The sequence below is a fragment of the Lampetra planeri genome, chromosome 27 (assembly GCF_965212315.1).
Source record: "Lampetra planeri chromosome 27, kcLamPlan1.2.h2, whole genome shotgun sequence".
Taxonomy (NCBI): domain Eukaryota; kingdom Metazoa; phylum Chordata; class Hyperoartia; order Petromyzontiformes; family Petromyzontidae; genus Lampetra; species Lampetra planeri.
This window is the reverse complement of record NC_136133.1, coordinates 3150666-3165352: the sequence shown is the minus strand read 5'-3', so window position 1 is coordinate 3165352 and position 14687 is coordinate 3150666.

Here is a 14687-nt window from a genome sequence, read left to right as displayed (position 1 = left end):
TTTAATGTGGCGCTGCACTCTGATGTTGTAGTAGACAACATTTATCAAAAAGTCTATTTAATTAAGTAGAACGTGTTTGTCTATATTTATTTAAAGTTGCGCATTTTGATGTGACGTCACATTTCTCAACCCCCCCCCCCCCCTCGTCGCACATCGTCACAAATCTCTGACCCCCTCCCCCCCTAGGTGCGTGACGTCATTTATGGACGGCCCCTAACACACACACACAACGCAAACAAAAGGCACACACACACAACGCACACACACACACCACACACACAACGCACACACAACACACAACGTCCACATCATCCGGCAAATGATTGATTGAGCCGCCGAGCCAATTAACTAAAATCTCGGCACCACGTGACTGACGATGACACCGATGAGGACCCCCCCCCCCCGCGGCTCGCGCCGTTCACACCACGTGACGGTCTTGCGCGCCCACCACGTGACATCCCGACGGCTTGACACGATGCTGATGATTGGCAAGAAGCGACCAAAACGCCGCTGCGTTTTGGTCGTGTCCGAAGCCTCAATCGCTAATGGGAAAATATCGATCCGTCCCGGAAAGCGCCCGAACGTTCAAAGCATCGATTATATCTTTTTGTTGTTTTCAGTGCCGGCCCGAGCCTCTTGGGGGCCCTAAGCAGAATTTGATTTGGGGGCCCCCCTCCCACCACGCAGACTCATCTGTGCTAGAAGATTATTGACACAAATGTCACACTATAATGTTATAGCGAATATTATAAACGAATACAGTGAGGTTATGTATTAATAAAAAATAAAAACAACACTTAAAATACTTCACTGCACAAAACATACTGTAAATAATAATGCAAACATACCTTTATCTCGCTCTTTTTTCTCCTCCTCGGTCCTTTTCTTTTTTCTTTTTTTCGGCACCAGAGGGATACGTCCTTTTTTGTGACATGGCTTAGGCGTATTTATTATCGTGACGTACAATTGCGCGCACCTGCCCGCGCCCGCGCCCGCGCCCACGCGAATTGTCAATGAGCCGTGACATCCGTGAGCCGTGACAAAGCAGCAGTTGTCGACAGAATTTTCTTGTCTTGAATCATTTATTCATTCATTCATTAATTCATTTATATCACTTGTTTAAGTTATTTAATTGTAAAAAAAAAAACGATTCGGGGGCCCCCTGGTGGCCAGGGGGCCCCAAGCAGCCGCTTAGTTCGCTTATGCCTCGGGCCGGCCCTGGTTGTTTGCCCCGTCAAATTTTTTTTTCTCTCTCTCAAGGATTTCGATTGAATTCTCGTGTTTGTTGACTGTGCGTTAGCGAGCCCCTATGAACGTTAACTAGATTAGAATTATACAGCGAGCACCTATTCATGTTAAGTGGATTAGTATTGTACACAAAGACAAAACAAAGATAAATATCCCACTCCACCCCCCCCCCATAGCCTTTAATAGACTTTTGGGGCAAGTGCTGTTTGCGAGTAGCAACTATGAAGGCCTACACAGCACACGAGCGGGCGGTGTTTCAGTTTAATGTATTAGGTATAACCCTGTGAGCTATGCGGCTCTTGACTCGGATGCAACCGCAACAAACAAAAACATGCACAAGAAACATCTTCAAGTGACTACGGGCAACAGAAAAATCCATGAAAAAACAGCAAAGTCTTCCAGAAAAAAACACCGCGTTTCAACGCTGTGTGCAAACATCCCAGTTGTATGCAAGTCAAACAATAACAACCGTAAGACAATGTAGATTAAAGTTATCAGGCTAACTCTGTACTACAACAAGACAAAGATCGCCCGTATAGCCTGAACTGATTGTTGGGGCAAGTGCTGTTAGCGAGCACCTATGAAGGCCGGCACCTCACACGAGGGGTTGGGTGGCCAGCACCACGCCCGACCGCCTTTGTCTCCCCAGTGGCGATGTTTTACACAACACACCAGGTACTCATTTGAGGCTGAGTCGACCGAGCGGAGGCCCAGGACCGGTTCGAATTCACCGTCACTGGTGCATGTACGTTGAACTTCTTTCGCACCGTACGCAGCTGCGGGGGGAAGGGACAAGGCGAACTGGCGTCGATGGCCCTCCTGATCGGGAATCGAACTCCGGGTTTCGCATGGCTCGTCCGCTCCCCGCAAACGTTCAGACAGCGGCAAACGGAACAAAGACACTGACACGCACGCGGACACAGCCACGCGCGCGACACAAGCGATCGATACAACCTTAAATAACATTGGGGACCGCTTCCGTCACCGCCTCGCCGCGATTGAAAACCAGATGAATACAATCACTGGTATCGTCATTATCATCATCATCGTCGTCGTTGTCGTCAGAGTTGAGCGATAAGAGAGAGAGCGAGAGAGATTGTTAGAATGTAGGCAACGGAGCGGAGACGAAGGCGAAAGTCTCGGAAAACTTGCAACGATTCCAAGGGAGGCGTCTCGCAAGCGAGGATCAATAGAAGAAAAAAATTGGTTTTACACTGACGGCGTAAGTGATATCTTTCACGTGGAATAAAGGCAGGTGTCAAACAGGGACCCCCTCCTCTATTGGCGCGGCGTGAGCGTGGCATAAAAATGAGATAAGCAGGAGGAGGAGACAGGGAAGGAGGGTGGATCGGAGGTCAGAGACGCCGAGACAACACTGCTGGAGAAACCTGGGTTCAACTCCGGGTTTCGGAGGTGGCCGTGGTGGCTCAGAGGTCAGAGACACTGAGCCGGTACCGCTGAGAGCCTGGGTTCAACTCCGGGTTTCGGAGGTGGCCGTGGTGGCTCAGAGGTCAGAGACCCTGAGCTGGTACCGCTGAGAGCCTGGGTTCAACTCCGGGTTTCGGAGGAGGCTCAGAGGTCAGCTGGGTCAACACCGCTTGAGAAATACTCTTTAAGCGGTGTTGTGCTTTCGCTAAGTTGTCCCCACCTGAAGAAGGACGCTTGTGTTGTGCCCGAAACGTCGTGATTTAATTTATTTTACATTTTTTAACCTACGTGACTTTACCGAAAAAAACAAAGAGTATGAATCGTTGCAGTCACGAAAACTTAAAATCTAGATACGCTTGAGAAGCCTGGGTGCAACCACTAGTTTCGGAGGAGCGAGGGGTGGTCAGATAACCTGAGAGCCTGGGTTCAAACTCAGGCAAAACTGCCCGTGGCGAGAGCGGCCTTTCAGGTGTCGAGTGAAAACCACGGAGGGCCAGAAACAAGCCAGAAACGTGGATCGGCAGAGCAACACAGACACGCGGAGAGAGTCTCGAACACGTGGAGAAAACGGAGTGAAACGTAGACACGGAGACACGCAGAGGGACACAGAGACACCGGGAGAGACAAACAGATTACTCCTACACCCCTGAGCAAACAAAGACAACTACAAAGATCCCCCGTATATCTTTAACATATCGTTGGGGCAAGTGCTGTTAGCATACCTGTCAACCCCTTATTAGATCAATTCAGACCGTATTGGTCACCCCGTGCCATTATACATCTCAACGTTCATCCTTACAAAGTCCCACCACAAGGGAGAAACACAAACGAATAGACCAACATAAATTGCCCGCATTGAAACGTGTGAACGCCGCAATGGTCCTGAAAACTCATTTTGCCTCTACACGCACACGGATAAATAATAATAATAGTTCAATTTGTAACGCGCGCAAATTTGCAGACGTAGTGGCCGCAACTCAGAGGCGCGGAGCCAAGCTCAGAGTCGCTCGAAAGCACGTGGTTGTAGAGGTGAGTTTTTAAGTGTCTCTTGAAAGAGGCTATTGAGGTGATGCTGCGAATGTGCAGAGGGATATCGTTCCAGACTGTTGGGGCTGCCACCGAGAAGCGGCGCATAGACACGATGACCATCCTGGCTCTTGGTATCGAGAGGAGGTCGTGAGTCGCGCTTGCGCAGGCATCTGCCGTGTGCTGAGCTGCAAGTTGTCAATAATGAAGAACCCGTAAGGGTTGACAGGTTATGTGTTATCGAGCACCTATGAAAGCACAAGAGTGGGTGAGTGGCCAGCACTACGCCCGGCCACCGTTGTCTCCCTGTTGGTGATAATTATCAGCGGCAGCGGGCATCTGTTTGGGGGCTGATTCCACATCGGAGTGGGCCCAAGTCGGGTTCGTATTGAATCGTCACCGGCGTTGGGTGGGTGGCCGCGAGCCGGAAATCGAGCTCGGGTCGCCGGGTCCGTAGGGGCGGTGCGCTAACCACTACGCCACCAAAGACAAAGACCCCCCGTGTAGCCTTAGCAGACTGTAGGGGCAAGTGCTGTTAGCGAGCACCTGTAAAGGCCGGCATGGCAACCGAGGGGATGGGTGGCCAGCACCACGCCCGGCCGCCTTTATCTCCCTAGTGACCATGTTTACACGTCGCACCAGGTACTCATTTGAGGCTGAGTCGACCTAGGGGAGGCCCAGGACCGGTTCAGATAATCGTCACTGGGTGCTGGCCGCGAGCGGGAATCGAACCCGGGTCGCCAGGTTCATAGCGCAGTGCGCTAACCGCTACACCACCGCTCCCCTGAGCACACACAAAGATAAAGACAAAGATCCCCCGTATAGCCTTAACAGACTGTAGGAGCAAGTGTTGTTAGCGAGCACCTATGAAGGCCGCGAGCACACACACACACAGACACACGCGCACACACACGTACACACGTACACACGTGCACACGTCCACACGTACACGCGTACATGCGTACACACACGTACACACGTACACACGTACACACGTACACGCGTACACACGTGCACACGTACACGCGTACACATGTGCGTAATCTCGGTACAAGAACACGGGGCCTCTCCCGCGCTCTCCGCGACCGGGGAATACGCTGGGCCAGCGGTCAGCGAAGTGAAATACGACGTCGCATAAACTATGAGCCGTGCCGTGTGGGTCCAGTGGCCGGCGTGCGGGGGGGGGGGGGACAGGGGGGGGGGAGGGACAGGGGGGGGGGAGGGCGAGACGCAGCACAGCGCGTCTGAGGGTCGCAACCCCAGGACAGCGCTCGAGAAAGGGGAGAGAGAGGGGGGGGAGAGAGAGAGGGGGGGGGGGGGAGAGAGAGGGGGGGGGGGGGGGAGAGAGAGGGGGGGGGAGAGGGAGAGAGAGAGAGGTGAAATCTTTCATTTCAAAAGGGGGGGGGGGACATAAAGCAAAGCATTGAAAAAAAAAAACTAAATGATGAACGAAGCAAAGTGCCGACTACACCGAGCATCTTCTTGTTTCCTCTGATCGTAAAAAATAAAAGAGCGAGAGGAGAGAACGAGGGGATTAGAGAGAGAGGGGGGAGAGAGAGAGGAGGAGGGATAGACAGAGAGAGAGAGAGACGCACATCGGAGCTTGAGAAATTAAATTTAGCGCGGGTCCCTACGGGTGAGCGACCCCCTCCTGCGCTTCGCTTCAAATCCACGGTCGCTGAGCACGGCAGAGCCCCAGAGACTTCCCCCACCACCACCCCCCCACCCCCCCCCCAACATCCCCAAGCCGCCGGGTTGGGTGCTCATCCCCTTGTTCACACCCTTGCTCCGAACGGTGGAAATTCCACATTCCTACTGGCGAGAACGAGTCGACGCCGCCTTCAGGTGCCTGGGTTCAACTCCGGGTTTGTGAGCAGGCCGAGTGGCTCAGAGGTCAGATACCCTGAGCCGGCACCACCGAGAGCCTGGGTTCAACTCCGGGTTTGTGAGCAGGCCGAGTGGCTCAGAGGTCAGAGGAGCTGAGCCAACAGCGTTTGAGAAGCCTGGGTTCAACTCCGGGTTTGTGAGCAGGCCGAGTGGCTCAGAGTTCAGAGACCCTGAGCCGGCACCGCCGAGAGCCTGGGTTCAACTCCGGGTTTGTGAGCAGGCCGAGTGGTCAGGGGTCAGAGGAGCTGAGCCAACAGCGTTTGAGAAGCCTGGGTTCAACTCCGGGTTTGTGAGCAGGCCGAGTGGCTTCGCAGGTGATCGACCCCCGCTCCGACAACCCCCCCCCCCCCACAAGCGACGATTCGCACCGGAGCGGGGGGCGCGGGTTAATAACGGGGGGCATAGCAGAGAGGGGGGGGCTCCGTGTGCCCCCCACCACCGCCCCCGCCCCGTGAGTGTGCGCGTGGCACATTCATCGCCATCACAGCAGGGCAGGCAAGGGGCCATCCCAGCAAGACGCGACCACTCTCCGCTCTTTCGTGTTGGGGGGGCCACGGGATAAGGGAGGGGGGGGGGGTAGCCCTAGGGGATTCGAGTTGCGACTCGCCGATGCGATGGGAGCCGATTGTTTCGGGGGGGTGGGGGTGCGGTGAAGAAGAAAAAGGAAAAAGAAGAATAAATAATAAGAAGAATTAAGAAGTAAAAGAATACATTTAAAAACTCAGAAGAAATAAAGATAAATAACAAGAAAAAAATAAAAAGATTAAATAAGAACAAATAAATAAAATCAGAAGAATAAATAAGAAGAAGAATTAACAAGAATAATAATAAAATAAAAATGCAAACGCCATCTTGGCAAATTAAATATTCACGTCTGCACGCGGCCGGGACAGACAACAACAACAACAATAATAGCAACAGCAACAACAACAACAATAATAGCAAAGCAATGCACTTTGCCTGTCTTAATATAATTAATGGATCGCCATTAAATTGTGCTTATCTGCTTTGTCGGTGGCGTGATTAATTGCCGTCTTGTAAAGCTCACATCCGATGCAGCAGCTCGGTCCTTTTCTGCAAAACTCTGGACAAGAAAACGATAGTATGAAATAATAATAATAAGAAATAATAATTATAATAATTATAATGATGATGATGTCCACAGCCAGTATCTACCCAGCGGAGACTTACGGAGTCTCAAGACGATTTTGTAAAGAGAGAGTCCTGCCCAAGACCGCGGTGTTTGTCCACGAATTTCCATAGGTGACGCGAGTGGTTGCCTCCACGTGGCAGGGAACCAGAGGTCGCAAACGGGTTTTGATTCCTTACCCGTACCCGTACCCGGCCGCACCAGGGTCGCAAACGGGTACCCGTACCCGGCCGTACCGGTATCCTACCCATACCCTACCCGTACCCGTACCCGGCCGGGTACGGGTAGGGTACGGGTATCGGGTACCTGATTGCGACCTCTGGGATGAAGCCATGTTGCAGGCGCGGGTGGGTTGATTCTAGGAACTTGAATTGTGAGAAGAGACAAGACGTTGGGAAATGAGTGACAAACGGTGACTCACCAGTGACTCACGGCCTACCCGTACCCGGCCGCAGCAGGGTCGCAAACGGGTACCCGTACCCGACCGGGTACGGGTAGCCGGGTATCGGGTAGGGTACGGGTATCGGGTACCCGGTTGCGACCTCTGCAGGGAACTGAAGAACCCGGGGAGGAAGGGAGGGAGCGGCTGGGGGGCGGGGGAAGTGACCACTCAAAACTCCGCACAGATGGATTTGCCTGCGTTGCATCGTCGCGAAACGCAGCGCAGCCAAACGCCGCTCGCGCAACGCGCCTTTCAAACGACCTTGGATGTAAATAAATAATAAATGTCTGATCATGATGAGAGCTGTCATCTCACGACCACCTCGACGTGCCTAGCCTACAGCACCTGGCAAGCCCTGATGCTCGAGACATCCATGTGCTGAACAGCTGCAGCCAGGCGTTAAGCAGCGACGATTATTTACGTGTTGCTTTGCTGTTACTATTATTCTTATGAGCAGAGTAACGAGTCAATAACAACGACGGATTAGCTCGGTTGGCTACGTACGAGTGGGTGGTCCAGCACCACGCCCGGTGCCGCCTTTGTCTCCCGAGTGGCGATGTTTACGCAACGCACCCGGTACAGCACTCATTTGAGGCCGAGTCGACCTAGGGGAGGCCCAGGACCGGTTCAGATAATCGCCACTGGTGTTGGCCGTGTCCCGGAATCGTTTCGGGCCGCCGGGTTCGTAGCGCAGCGCGCTAACCCCCAAACTACCACTCCCCACACAGATACACAGACACACACACAGGACACACAAAGATCCCCTGTATAGCCTTAACAGACTGTAGGGGCAAGTGCTGTTAGCGAGCACCTATGAAGGCCGGAACGGTACACGAAGGGGTGGGTGGCCAGCACCACGCCCGACCGCCTTTGTCTCCCTAGTGGCGATGTTTACACACCGCACCAGGTACTCATTTGAGGCTGAGTCGACCTAGGGGAGGCCCGGGACCGGTTCAAATAATCGTCACTGGTGTTGGCCGTGAGCGGGAATCGAACTCGTGTCGCCGGGTTCATAGCGCAGCGCGCTAACCGCTACACTACCGCTCCCCACAAAGACACAGGACACACACAGACACAGGACACACACGCAGGGCACACACACAGGACACACAGCTACACACACAGGACACACACAGACACACAGACATACACACAGACACACAGGAAACACACACAGACACACAGACACACACACAGACACACAGGACACACACAGACACACACACAAAGTTCCCCGTGGCAGTTACGAACGGTGATCCAGAGTTCATCTCCGTGACCCAGGGGGCAGCTGTCCCCCCCCCCCCTGCGCTGCCCCCTCCCTCCCTCCCTGCCTCCCTGCCTCCCTCCCTCCCTGCCTCCCTACCTCCCTCCCTGCTCCCTCCCTGCCTCCCTCCCTGCCTCCCTCCCTCCCTCCCTGCCTCCCTCCCTGCTCCCTGCATCCCTGCTTTTCTCTGGAGCGGTACTCCCGGCAGCCACCGTACACACGGAGAGATGGAAAGATCGAGAGGGAGAGATATGAGAGATGGAGCGAGCGAGAAATGGAGGGAACGAGAGCCAGAGAGACAGGAGATGGGGAGCCGGCGTGATGGAGAGAGCGAGAGATGGAGAGAGCGAGTGGGTGAGATATGAGAAATGGAGAGAGCGAGTGGGTGAGATATGAGAGATGGAGAGAACGGGGTGCGGGCGGGTGGGTGGGTGGGTGGGGGGGGGAAACCCTGACACGTTGTAATTTTCGCCGTTTTAGGACGTCGCCGGTAAAAAAAAATATTATTTTCCTCGAATGGAGACATCGCGCCGGGCACTTTGACAACTCGCGCGCGGCGAAAATTCGAGACGGCGCGTGTCGAGTTTTTTGCGCGCAGATTTACGCGCTCCGGCAACAAAGTAGCTAGTGGGGAGAGTGAGAGAGTGAGTGTGGGTTTTTTAAATTATTATTCCATGGAAGAGGAAAAAAAAACTCTGTCACTCCACAAGGCACACCCAGAGAATGTGATTACCCTATAATATTAATGATACTGAAATTATTACAAACGTGTAGCCCTTAGTAAATCCACTGCTGCGTGGATAAAGGAGAAGGTGGGCCCTCTTTGGAGGCAAGCTGAGAATAACTGGTGTACTCCACGTGGACTCCAGGTGTATATCAGACTTATACCAGTATACCAGGTGTACTGCAGGTGTACATGCTATGGCTACAGGGTTTGGTGGCGCATGTTGTTTATGTCGTTTATTGTGAAATTTCGCTCACAGTTCCTATGATCACTGTTACATTGCTTTTATGGCTTTATTTTGGTGATTTCGAACACGTTTTTTTTGGTTTGGCCATGTTTGTTTGTTGTAGTACTGAGTTAGAATGATTGCTTTAATCTAAGTTGTCTTGTGGTTAGTTGTTGTTGTTTGACTTGCATCCCACTGGGATTTTTGCACAGCGTTGGTGTACGGTGATTTTTTTCAGTTTTTTTCCTGGATTTTTCTGTTTGCGCATAGTCACTTTAAGATGTTTTCTTGTTCATGTTTTTTTGTTTGTTGCGGTTGCACCCGATTCAAGAGCCGAATGGCTCGCAGGGCTATACCAAATAAATGAAACTGAAACGAAACTGAAAACCAGGTGTACTCCAGATGTACTCCAGGTGTGCTCCAGGTGTATTCTCAGCTATGGGCTCCGAGGTGGCTTAGAAAACCAGGGGCAAATGCAGCTACTCTCGGATGTGAGGGAGGTTCTGAGGGGGGCTGCACAGCTGTTGTGTGTGTGTGTGGGGGGGGGGGGTGGTTAGCACGTTGCACTACGAACCCGGCCACCCGAATCCGATTCCCACTCATGGCCATCACCAGTGACGGTTATCCTTTAGGTCGACTCAGACTCAAATGGGTACCTGGCGCTGTGTGTAAACATCACCACTGGGGAGACAACGGCGGCCGGGCGTGGTGCTGGCCACCAAACCCTCCCTCGTGTGCCTTCACGGATTCTTGCTGCTGGATAACGGCACTTGCCCCAACCGTGTTACAGGCTATAGGGGGGCTCTTTGTCTTTGGGTGTTGGGGGGGGCAGGCATCGTGAAGGTGATTCACTACGCTAGGGAGGAGGAGGGGGGGGGCAACGTGATCGCGCGTTGGCCCAGACGGGGGTGGGGGGGGTCGAGGCGGGGTGGAGGTAGGGACGGATCAAGACACGGGGGGAGGGGGGGGGGGCTTTAGGGGCTGCAGCCCAAGGAGTCCTCCGCCCGCTGTATGGGGCCTCCGGAGATGAAGTGGATCGTTATTTTTGTGGCGAATGCTGAAATTTTATTGGTTGTTAGCCTTGTAAAAAAAATATGCTAATTTTTTTTTCCTTCAACTTTTTTGCTTTTTGAAAACATTACCGGGGGTGCCTCACAGTACTTCTAACCCAGGGGGAGCTACAAAATATTAATCCGGCCCTGGGGTGGAAGTGGAGGAGGAGATGGAGGAGGTGGAAGAGGTTGGGGGGGGGGGGACATTTCCAGCTCAAGCACCGGGCCGCAGCAAACCCCCCCCCCCCCTCGCTTCTGACTCGCCCCCCCCCCTCTCCCCTCCTCCAAAGGCGAGAAACGCCACTTCGGGGGGTAGGGAGGGGTGTCTCGATGCGACTGTTCCCACCGCGCGAGTGGAGTGCAACAGGGAGCGAGCGAGCGAGCGAGCAGGAGCAGCAGGCCGCTGTTGGTTGTGCAAACATCGCGCAGAGGCAAACAAGGACGGGCGGGCGGGGGGGGGCTCGCTGTTTGCTGTTTGCTGTCAGCCCAGAGGCGCGCGCCGACTTGCGAGCGAACTCGATTAACGACCTGCGCCTCTCGACTTGTGGACGGCGGTTGGTGATGCGAGTGGCGCTTGTAGGTGACAAGTCACTGACGCGCGCTCACACGACGCACACACACGCACACCACACGCACATACACACAGACCACACACACCACACACACACAAACACCGCACATACACACACTACACACACACCGCACATACACACTCCACACATACACCGCACACATACATCGTGCGCATACATACACGCACGCCCACACACACGAACACGCACTCTGACACACACACGCACACCACACACACATCGCGCACACACACACACACCACGTCGCACATACACCCACACACACGCACATACAACACACATCACACACACATACACACGCACGCCCACACGTAAACATCATCACACACTAAGAGCCACGGCCAAGGGCCTCAGTGCTTGACGGAACACTTGGACTGGTCAGCGATTTAAAAACAAATCCACATTACTATGACAGGGGCCAGTCCATCCATAGGATGAGCACTGCAGGGTTACCACCCACGTGACGATGATGATGATGGGCGTGATGATGATGAACGAAGGATGATGAGGATAAATAGCTGATGACAGCTGATGATGTTGATATTAGTCGATACTTATGGATGGCGAACGATGGATGATGATTGTCATGATGAATGGATGATGATGATGATGATTATGACGACGAATCGATCAATGGATATCGCGTCAATGACGGTGGTGACGGTGACCCGAGTTGACCCCTAAGAGTCCACGCCTTCACCTCGCCGCTAACCGCTGCGCCACCGATCCCTTTTACAACAACGACAACAACGACAACAACGACAACAACGACAACAACACTCGCGTCATCGTCTTCCGAGGAAAAAAAACCAAACAAAGTCATTTCTGTTGTTGTAAATATGCCTAGAACATCTTCCTATTTGTTATCTCTTTACAATTCAAACTGCAGCGCTCTAAGCGGCCGAGGGGTCGCTGTTGGCCCGAGCCAGCAAGAGGCGCGTGGCTGACACGCTGGGAGACGTCTGAGAGGGCTCCCGCGTGACCCCTGAAATTGGGGTCACGTCCCTAAACTTGTTCATTTACCAGACGGGAAGATTTGCAGAGGGAGACAGACGAAAAAAAACCCCGACTGGGAGATGATGGAGGAGGAGGAGGAGGAGGAAGGAGGAGAAGGAGGAGAAGAAGGAGGAGAAGTCAGCAGCTATAAATGTTGTTCATCGGTTCGTGCATCCAACTTTAGGGACGAGGACGCCGCCTTCTCACTGCAAGATGATTCGGTCGACATCCCATCCCGAGCCGCGTGCCGTCGTCTCGAGATGAGCAGACGCTTGTCTCGGGAAGTAAGACGCACCGTGTCACGCGAGTAGATGTATTAGCATCGTCACTGTTACGCTCGGTGACGCAGGATTACCCCCCACCCACCGCCTATCCCCCGCCTACCCCCTGCCGCCCCCACCCATGTCGTGACATTTGACCTCAGCCTCAACAGTGGCCACGCGTCCACGAGGACACGTGGCCTGCACCCAGGTCGGATGGTGGTGGTGATGGTGGTGGTGATGGTGGTGATGATGGTGGTGATGGTGGTGGTGGTGATCGTGATTGTGGTGGTGATGGTGGTGGTGGTGATGGTGGTGGTCATGGTGATGATGGTGGACATGGTGATGGTGGTGATGATGATGGTGGTGGTGATGGTATTTATGGTGATGGTGGTGATGATGATGGTGATGGTGATGATGGTGATGGCGATGGTGGTGGTGATGGTGGTGGTGATGGTATTTATGGTGATGATGATGATGGTGGTGATGGTAGTGGTGATGATGGTGATGATGATGGTGGTGATGATGATGATGATGGTGATGATGATGGTGGTGATGGTGGTGATGGTGATGATGGTGGTGATGATGGTGGTGATGGTGATGGTGGTGATGGTAGTGGTGATGGTGGTGTGATGGTGGTGATGATGATGGTGGTGGTGATGATGGTGATGATGATGGTGGTGATGATGGTGATGATGATGGTGGTGATGATGGTGGTGATGATGGTGGTGATGGTGGTGGTAGTGATGATGGTGGTGATGGTAGTGGTGATGATGGTGGTGATGGTGGGGTGATGGCGCGCGGGGCTCTGGTGTGGATCGGAGGACGCCACAGTGTGGAGGAGGAGGAGGCTCGTGAAGGACGCTACTGGGCAGTGCCATGCTAGGTGCACCTTGAGGCTACAGGGCAGTTGGAGGCAGTCGCCCTCCAACAACAGCGAAGGACGGAGGAGCGGCGCTCACAACAACGAGTGCAGCGCCGGGCGGATAAAAGACAGCGAGGTGGTGCAGTGGGAAGCACATGGGGCAAATTGGGCACCTGGGTATGTCCCGTGACCTACTCCTGCACCTAGCCTGGCAAAGCAGTCAACCCGTGACACCTGGGTCTGTCCCGTGACCTACACCTGCACCTAGCCTGGCACAGCAGTCAACCCGTGGCACCTGGGTCTGTCCCGTGACCTCCTTCTGCACCTAGCCTGGCACAGCAGTCAACCCGTGGCACCTGGGTCTGTCCCGTGACCTCCTTCTGCCGGGCAGCGAGAGCTTTCGAACTTCAAGGTACACCTAGCCTGGCACAAGCGCCGTGGTGACGTCACCACCACTTAGCGTCTAACTGCTGCTGCTGTTGTTGTTGCTGCGATAGACCGAGGCGTCGCCGTTGGGCCTACGTATGTTGAACTTCTTTCGCACCGTACATTGCCAACCGCGCTCGTAGAGAACGCGCATGCAACTTCACTCGCCTCTTGCGAGAAGATTGACAACCTCGGTGCCAGTATTGCCCCTGCACCACTGGGGGCGGCGTTATTTAATGACAATGGGACACTGAATTTTGACTTGAAACTTCCGTGACTGCAGGAATCCATATGCTTGGTTCTTTCGGTAAAGTCACGTAGATAGAAAAAAAAATTTTAATTAAAAATATACAAAAAATAATTCACTTTTTTTTTTCTTTTTTCTTTTTAATAAAGATTTTTACATTTAGTAAATTTATTTTCAATATAAATAAAATACATTTTAATTAATTTTTAATATTTAAAATAAAAAATTCCAAACTATTTAATTTATTTTTTATTTTATTTTCATTTTCTATCCACTTGACTACCAAAATTACCAAGAAAACGGGACATTGATTTACTTTTCTTTGTCCCCCGCTCCCATTGTCTAGTTATTGTTCTCATACCGAGCGGGACACAAAACAAACATTGTTGACACCATAAGGCCACTCGCTGACCTTTAAAGATGGCGCGACGTGGAAACAAATAAAATGTATTAAATAAACATTCAACCACCGAATCGCGCCCCGGGTAACAAAAAAAAAACTGATGACATCGTTTCAAAGATCACAGCCAAGAAAGAAATCGCCTGCAGTGACCTCAGATTGAGTGTTATAAAATATAAATTACTCTTGGATTCAGTTTAACACGTAGCAGGCTTTTCGCGAATAATTGTATCCATAAAACAGGTTGTGTTTGTGGGGTTAGATCGCGTAAATAGAAATGTGTGTCGTTAATCCCGCCACCACCCGACACAGCAAATTACTACTATAATGGCCCAAGAAAGTCTGTTTGTGTGTAACGCGCGTGACGTCACTCCACATGCCGCACCCATCATTAATATTCATGTGCGGGTGACGTCACTCCACATGTAGCACCCCCCCCCTCATGAATAATTA